The sequence below is a fragment of the Magallana gigas genome, chromosome 5, assembly GCF_963853765.1.
Source record: "Magallana gigas chromosome 5, xbMagGiga1.1, whole genome shotgun sequence".
NCBI classification, from domain to species: Eukaryota; Metazoa; Mollusca; class Bivalvia; order Ostreida; family Ostreidae; genus Magallana; species Magallana gigas.
In genome coordinates, this window is record NC_088857.1 from 30,091,015 (window position 1) to 30,099,491 (window position 8,477).

Genomic DNA, 8,477 nt, shown 5'->3' on the forward strand with positions numbered 1-8,477 from the left:
TAACATAAATTTGCCCGCTGACAACGAGGGTGAAATGATTGAAAATTCAACAGGGCAAATTATTCCCTGTTTATGGATGGTGAATATTACTTTCAACCCCCCCCGAAAAAAACAAAACAAAACAATCGATCGATTTAAACCAAAAACAGGAAAGGGAGTTGGGGAGACCCCGGCCACAAATGTTGATAATTCCTGTCTTGTTAATTGTTGATATTAATATCTTTCAAAACTATTATCATTTGAATCGCAGAAAATCAAGAATCGTTTCCATGTCATTGTCTACATTCTTTCAATATTGGAACAGAAGATGGACAAGGTTCATGTAATATTATTTATACAGTAGATATTTTCGATTTCAGTTGGTTGCTGTTATACTCATGGTCATATTATTTTCTATAAATAATATAGTGAATTGATAAAAAAGAATCAAGCCTTATCCCAGCATCTGAAAATGTCTAAAGATCTACAGTGTCTATGAAGCATACTTCTCATTCTGCAGACGTATTGGGGCATATCCACTGTACCTTGTCCATGTATTCTATAAATATTTGAAGTTTACACGAACATTGAAGTTAATTTCTATGTATTGTTTCATTCAATCAATATGTAAGATTGTGCCTCAATATCATCTACAATGCATTTAATTGTCACATATTTGGTTTCTGAAACCTCTTATATATGCCGCTTTCATATCAACTGTTTTTCTCTAAAATTTCATTATGTTAAGAAGTGTGTAGGCATTTGTTCTACTTTTATTAATATAAAATGTCATGAACAGCTTGAACTATGCACATTCAGTGGTAAAGTATAACATGCGTACTTTCGGATACTACATGTACTATGAATTGGAAAATTGATCCACCACATATAATCATAGCCTCAAAGCAAAACAAAACGTATATGTGCATGCTTAGTACTCAGCGGAGATGTCTAAGTTTTTCGACATTTAAACCCTAACTTACGCCTTTTTTCAGAAACGCAACTTAGACCCGACTAAATATTGGCGTAACTTTGTTAGTCGGACTAACTTCAGCCCAGATTTACGCCTTTTTGAGAAACGGGCCCCTGTCCTTTGGTGGCTGCCTCCCAACAGTAACTCTGTCCATGTGTCCCATATGCAGTGTTGGTATAGCAGAAAAGGTATAGGAGAGAGACAGGGCTTAATTATTTGAAATGAAATTAAAATATAGTAATTATTTACAGGGCCCATAAAAAGACAAGATGCGTTGTAGAGAGAGGGATTGGCCAGTTGAAACGGCGCTTTGATGTTCTGCATGGGTAAATTCGATTGTCTCCTCGGAAAGCTTGCCAAGTTGTCATAGCGTGTGCAGTCCTACATAACATTTGTAAAGAGCGACAATTACCCGTTCCCTATGATTATGATGATGATGGCAACAAAACTGATGATGAAAATGACGACGATGGTGATGATGCAGAGGGTCATTTACACGCAGGGTATGGTGGGGCTGCCCATGGGAACATCATTTCTGGCACATTGTACAGATAGCAGTTTACTGACACCCATTTTTGATAATACAACTTGAACAAAGGTAAATGTTCAATAAGTGATAAATACTTATTTATTACTTATAACAAAACATAGCATCATGTTAAACTATTGAAAATAAAGCGAAATAAATCATTTTGACACATATGCCCACATAACACATAACATAAATCAAGAACCTTTGTACAACCATCACTTTGCAAAGATAAAGAAAAGCCCTTGCCTGATTTATAAGATAAAAATCGTTCCGATGTATCCATTGCTTTCTCAGTTTGAGTTTAAAGGTATTCTAATAGAATTACAATTTTATAGGTAAATTAAAAGAAGTGTTTTGATTGATCTTTACATAACATTTTCAGAATTACTTAAAGGTTATTAAATATTTTGTATGGAACCATGGCAGAATATCGTTCGAGTAAGAAGAGATGAAACAGAGCCATTTATTTTTTTGTTTAATTATGTGATTACACAATATTCACGATCTAGAACACGTGCATCAAAAACTTTTTAAAACGCATATCAACAATGTCCTGAATTGGTATCAATGATATTCACCTGAAAGCAGGAATTTTTTTTTCTGGATCACAAAATCTCAACTGTATTGCTCACGCAGGCTGAGGACAAGACAAACTAAAAACAACAGGAAACAAAGTGGGAAAATCTAACAATTCTTCATTAGATTTATAAATTGACTTAAATATATCATTTTAAAATTCAATTCATTCTAAACGCTGACAAGTAAAATGCTGGTATAAACTACTTCAGAGTTTGTTCAAGGTCATCATACTTCTATAAAAATAAGTGTATTTTGCCACGTATTCTTTCATTTAGAGCGACGGCGTTTTAAACATATTTTGTTCATCCACTAAAATAAGTCTCTGCTTATGTCTCGCGGGAGCTCTTGGTTTAATAGGATTTTTATTAAGGCCTCACAGAAAAAAATAATTTTGTTACCAAATATTATATATTTTTAACACGTGGCTTATTCTATTTAATAACTTGATTTGAATTCGGTTAAAAAGAATGAAGAATAATCATTCTTAGTTTGGAACAAAATTCTCATTGCATGTGGGTTTTTTGATGTATTTTACAAAGTCTTTAAATTTTAGTCCCTCATCATGCAAAAACAGCTTTGCTATGAGTATCCAACGCCAATCCAGCGCCACCCTAATTTAAGCAAACTGTTAACGTTTTGGTCAAATTACATGGAAAACAAAAACAAGCCAACTAGAGCAAGTGAACCGATCAAAGTCATCTTTAGATTAAGATAAATAGATGACACACACCTGTACTATTTAATGTACCTTATATTTACCTGCGTCATTGACTGTGTTAAGGATAGGGAGATGATGGCACATGAATTAGACTTCTTTAAGTACACATGGTACAGTTTCAGTAAAGCTTATTTTGATTTTTATATCCGGTTTAGAAATCAAGTTTCAGAAATTAAGACACCTTTCTTTATTATATCTAAACTGTTTAACTTTGCGGAAATAAACACAGTAAAACACGGTTATAGCAAACACGCTTATAATGAATTGACGCTTACAGCAAAGTACTTTTCATTCCCAATGACTTAATTACATGTTGTAAACTTGACGGATATAACGAATTACGCTTAAAGCAAAGGAAAATCTCCGTTCCCTGCCACTTCATTAAAATCGTGTTTTACTGTATATGTTGATGTACAATAAGTATGCTTATTACGTATAAACTTAGATTTTTAGTTAAACACCAAAGATTTTTAAGTGAAATTATCAGGATGACGCAGTGTTCTAGCTTCTATCCCACAAATTTAACATAATGACGCCTTGGATTTGCACGTCAATTCGCTTTTTGTGCCCCCTTCGAAGAAGGGAGGGCATATTGCTTTGCTGTCTGTCGGTCGGTCGGTCAGTCCACCAATAGTTTCCGTTCATTTTCTTCGCAGAGGATGAACAAATTGAAATAAAATTTAGGATACAGGTTTATCATGATAACGTCTGATCAAGTTCGATATTGGGTACGATCGAGCAATTTTCGACAGTTATGGCCCTTGGACGTAGAAAAATTCCACTTATTTGCAGTTTCCGCTAATTTTCTTCGCAGAAGATGAACATATTGAAATAAAAATTAGGTATACCGGTTTATCATGATAATATCTAGGTCAATTTCGATATTAGGTACGATCGAGCAATTTCCGACAGAGTTATGGACCTTAGACGTAGAAAAATCCCAGTAATTTGCAGTTTCCTTTTTCTTTCTTCGCAGAAGATGCACATATTGACATGAAATTTGGTATACAGGTTTATCTAAATAATATTTAGGTCAAGTTTGATTTTGGGTATGATCAAGCAATTTTCGACAGAGTTATGTCCCTTGGACTTAAAAAAAATTCCATTTATTTGCAGTTTACGTTCACTTTCATTGTGGATGTTTCCAAGGGATGGGGGCATAAGTGTTTCACAAACATCCCTTGTTTCAAAAGTAATCGTGGTTCAAAACTCCATTGTTTTTTTCTGAACGATCAATCCGTTCAAAAATCGTGCTTGCAAACACATTGCTCATTTCGTTTATCGCCTGTTTTAAGTACATTTAGTTGAGCTCGCCGAGCTAGATTTTTAGTTCACCAACATTTTAAAGCTTTTTAAAGATATTTACGTACAAATGACATAATCAGGATGTCTTCTAGCTCCTATCCCTTAGGCGAGATATCAACTGTACTTAAATCAGGTGCTGAGGGTCACAAGTTTTAGACAAAAAAGAAGCGGAACAATTCAAAATGTAATGGATACCAACAAAGAGGTTAGAAAAGCCTAGAATCGACATATACTAAAAATATTAAATGTATTATGGAAAAGTCAGAACAGAGGTGATGAAATCTTTTTTGCCTTATGAATGAAAAAGCAACAATTTGATTTCAATGAACGTTGGTCTATCGACGTAGTACCTCATCCCAAGTTGGTGTGGATTTCTGTACGTGTTGTTTAAACTTTAGATTAAATTACGCGCTGATCTATCGGGGTTAACATTAGTATTCATTTCATGGGTTATTTTTTAAATGGCAAAGGCGTCCACGTTCATGAAATTTGAATGCAACCACGGGTGCTTGAGGACAGAATCGACCCCCCTCCCCTTCCACACCCCCCCCCCCCCGCCCCCAGTATATAGACCCCGAGACTTTATTTTTCTTTTCTTTTTTATTAAATTATCCTTTTATGACATATTTCTAATCTAATTTATACATTCAATGCCCAAAATTACCTAAAACAAACATTTTTTTGAAAATCAGACCCTCTACATATATGCTCACCTCGTCTGCCAGCCGAGAGGCACTGCCGATGAATATTTGTTGAAATCATAATGTACTATCAAACTACATCTACTAGTAAAAAGGGTGACCTCATGTCATAGTCCGATAATTCCCTTCACTGAATATCTGCATGCCATGCCCGTGTAAATACAATTATTAGGCAAATAGGACAATTGTCACCGACAAGTTGCAAGTTTTGAACCGATCCATCTAGAACCAACGGAAGTGAGGGTTTATCGCAAGGAAGATAACTCCGAGAGATTTACGAAATTGCATGGCAAACTCGAAAAAAAGTACAATTCATTAGAAGTATGAATTCTTATCCAGCCGCGAAGAATTAAAAACTTTTTTATCGTCTTGGGTACTGGAAAATCTAAAAGAAGGCACTCATACTGAGTGTATTACAATGGAAGACATAAAAGAGAAAAAAAAATTATGTTACGAGTTATCTTCCTTGCGATAAACCCTTACTTCCGTTGGTTCTAGATGGACGTTAGCAACATTAAGGTAGTCCTATACTCGGCACTAAATGGGCTCAATCATTAAAAGCTTATCTTTAAATGGTAAATATACATTCTAGCAATACATATACAAAAGAAAATATTTATGTTTACACTGCTAGTTTGTTTGTTATCACCTCTCAGACGCGTGTACCCCCTTGCGAAAATTATTGACAATTATGAAATTTGCCAGACGTCCGTTTTTCCTAAAAATAATTTCCAATTTTGGGAAAATTAGATCTGAACATACAAAATAGAGTATAAATATTTATTTAAGCCATTCTCATCAATAATTTTGCGCACATTTTTGTAAGTAAGTACGCTTTATGGACCTGATGTATCAAAATAAAATACAAAAAATGCAATGCTAGTATCGCGTTTGGTAATTTGTTTACTATTTTATGGACTCAAACTTAAATTCATGGTGTTTATTCTATAGATTGACATCTTAGAAAAAAGATTTGGTAAAAAAAATTATATGTTGACGGATTACTTTTCACGCTATAAGCTCTAAACCAAGTAGACCCTGACGAAAAAATCCGTAAAAATCACATTTTGCTACAGTTTTCTGCCTAGATATGTCAACAATGTTAGATATCATTTAAACATCAATTAATTGACTATTGATTAAATTCGAAATTGCTTCTGTCTCTTAATTTAAACCGGTTTTAGTGAAAGAAAAAGAAAAATTCGGGGGGGGGGGGGGGGGTTGTTCAAAACAAAGAAGATATAAGCATACCTGAGATCCTGGTTAATCAGAAACTTCGTTTTTCATTTTACTTTAACAGAATCGAGTTTCTCAACATTAATCATTTCTATCTCTCATAGAATACATATATTACCGTTCTAATTGCTTATTATTGCCATTGTTTACAACAGCGATGTAGAGCAAAATCAATACCGGGTATCAAAAACGCTTTGTAAAAGTCGATCCAATATTGTAAAATCCGTATTATGACGTAGTGCGATACTCGGACTACTAAGTACTTTAACAGAGGGTCTGATTTTTAAAAAAATGTTTGTTTTATTATTTTGGGCAATGGATGAATAAATTAGATTAGAAATATGTCATAAAAGGATAATTTAATAAAAAAAAGAAAAGAAAATTTAAGTCCCCGGGGTCTATATACTGTGGGGGTGGGGGTGGAAGGGGAGGGGAGGGGGGTCGATCCTGTCCTTAAGCACCTGTGAATGCAACAAGATTTTATTTCAAAAGTAGATTTTGAAAAAAAAGAAGTTTTAAGCATACTAGTATATGAATTTTCAGCTCAAAACAAAAGTTCTCCAGAAAAAAGATTTGGGAAAACCGATTGAAAAGAAGTTTTGCTTGGTTTTGTTTTATCATATTGTGTCAAAATTTTACAAGTGTGTTCGAAATAATAATATAATGAGGACGTTTTATAATATATAAACATTTTAAAAGAGTATATAATACATGTACATATCAAAAAGCATTTATACATAATAAATTATATATGATTCCATTTCATAGTAGAACAACTGAGATTCACTTCTATATCAATTCAGTGAGGTATTGTTCTATATCAGTAGTAAAAACCCTGTCTATATTGTAGAGTTATAATTTTCATCGTGATATCTTCAGAATTTCAAAGACTAACACGCAAATCATTGGAATGTAATCTACATTTACAAAATTTTGTGAACACCCCCCCCCCCCCCCCCCCCCCCCCCGGATTGCCTACATCACAATAAGAATTGCGACAAAAATGTATTTGTTTGATAAAACTTTTAAACTTTGTACATATTAGTTCCATTACAGATCACTAGATCACTAATAGTCTGATTTTCTGCAATTTTTTTTTTTTAAATAGCCAGCCCTTTTCTCTTTTTATGTAAAAGGCATTTACTTATATTGCCTTATAAAACTTGTTTTTTTTTAATTGACTCTTGAAAGATTTGATCTATTATTAATACATATACAAATTATTCAAATAACACTATATATTGTAAAAATGTCGGTCTGTTTTGCATCACATCATACATTAAACTGTAATTCAAAGGTTATTAGGTATTTATTTTCGAATTCATACTTAAGTTTTGCGCGAGCAGTTCTCAAAACAGTATCCATAAAAAGAAAAGCTTTGAAGCAATAAAAACTAACATTTTTCATTAAAGCCATTCCTTTTTTTATAAATTCAGCCATATGTGACCAATTCCTTTAATTTTGAGTTTCTGCGTTTTAAAAAAAGTTATGAGGTCGCCATTTATACGTCTCATACATTAATTGATAAAATCAAACGACCTTGTTGTGAAATGGAACATTATACCCATTTATTTCAAAAACAAAATGTAAAGAAATGAAGGTTGAAATATACATATGAAGTTTGGGGTTTTTTTACGATTGATTTCCCAAAAAGGCCACGTTTTATTGCAAGAGAAATAAACAATTAAGAAATGAAGGTTGAAATATACATATGAAGTTTGGGGTTTTTTTTACGATTGATTTCCCAAAAAGGCCACGTTTTATTGCAAGAGAAATAAACAATTAAGAACACCCAGAAGTTGATTCTCTTTCACATCCTAACATGATAAAGGTTGTTTTTTTTTTTATCAAAACAAGAAGTCACGCCTTTGTAGTATTTAATAAAGTATAATACTAACTGTATTTTAACCTATATGTGTTATACTGTCGATTTAATGTCTTTTCCGATAAACTGAAAGTAGTCATGTTGTACATTTTATTTGATAAAATGAAATATATCAGAAAGGACAGTAAGAACATCGCGAAACGTTCCCATTACTTTTGGATATGCAAACATTTGGGTATTCTTTTTTTTTTAAAATAAATAAAGATACTAATTATATTGAGGCCAATCTTTTGACTTTTGTCGACAATGAAATTTCGTTGGCTTTAATCAAGCTGATACTGCTGGTGATTTATGTGCGTGAGACAAAAGATAATTATATTTTTATGGTTTATGACAAATACATGTATATACTATAAACAGGGTTATTTTTGCTCTACGATGTTTTCGCCCTTCTTCACTTGAAAACGGTTTTGGTTTGTTTAAAGAGAGATAAATAAATTTAAACCTTAGAATTCGCCCAGTCTTTAATTCGCCCGATGACAACGAGGGCGAAAGGGGCGAAAAAAATGGGGGCGAATATTTTCATGTTTACAGTAACTATATACGCACGTTAATATAATTATATACTG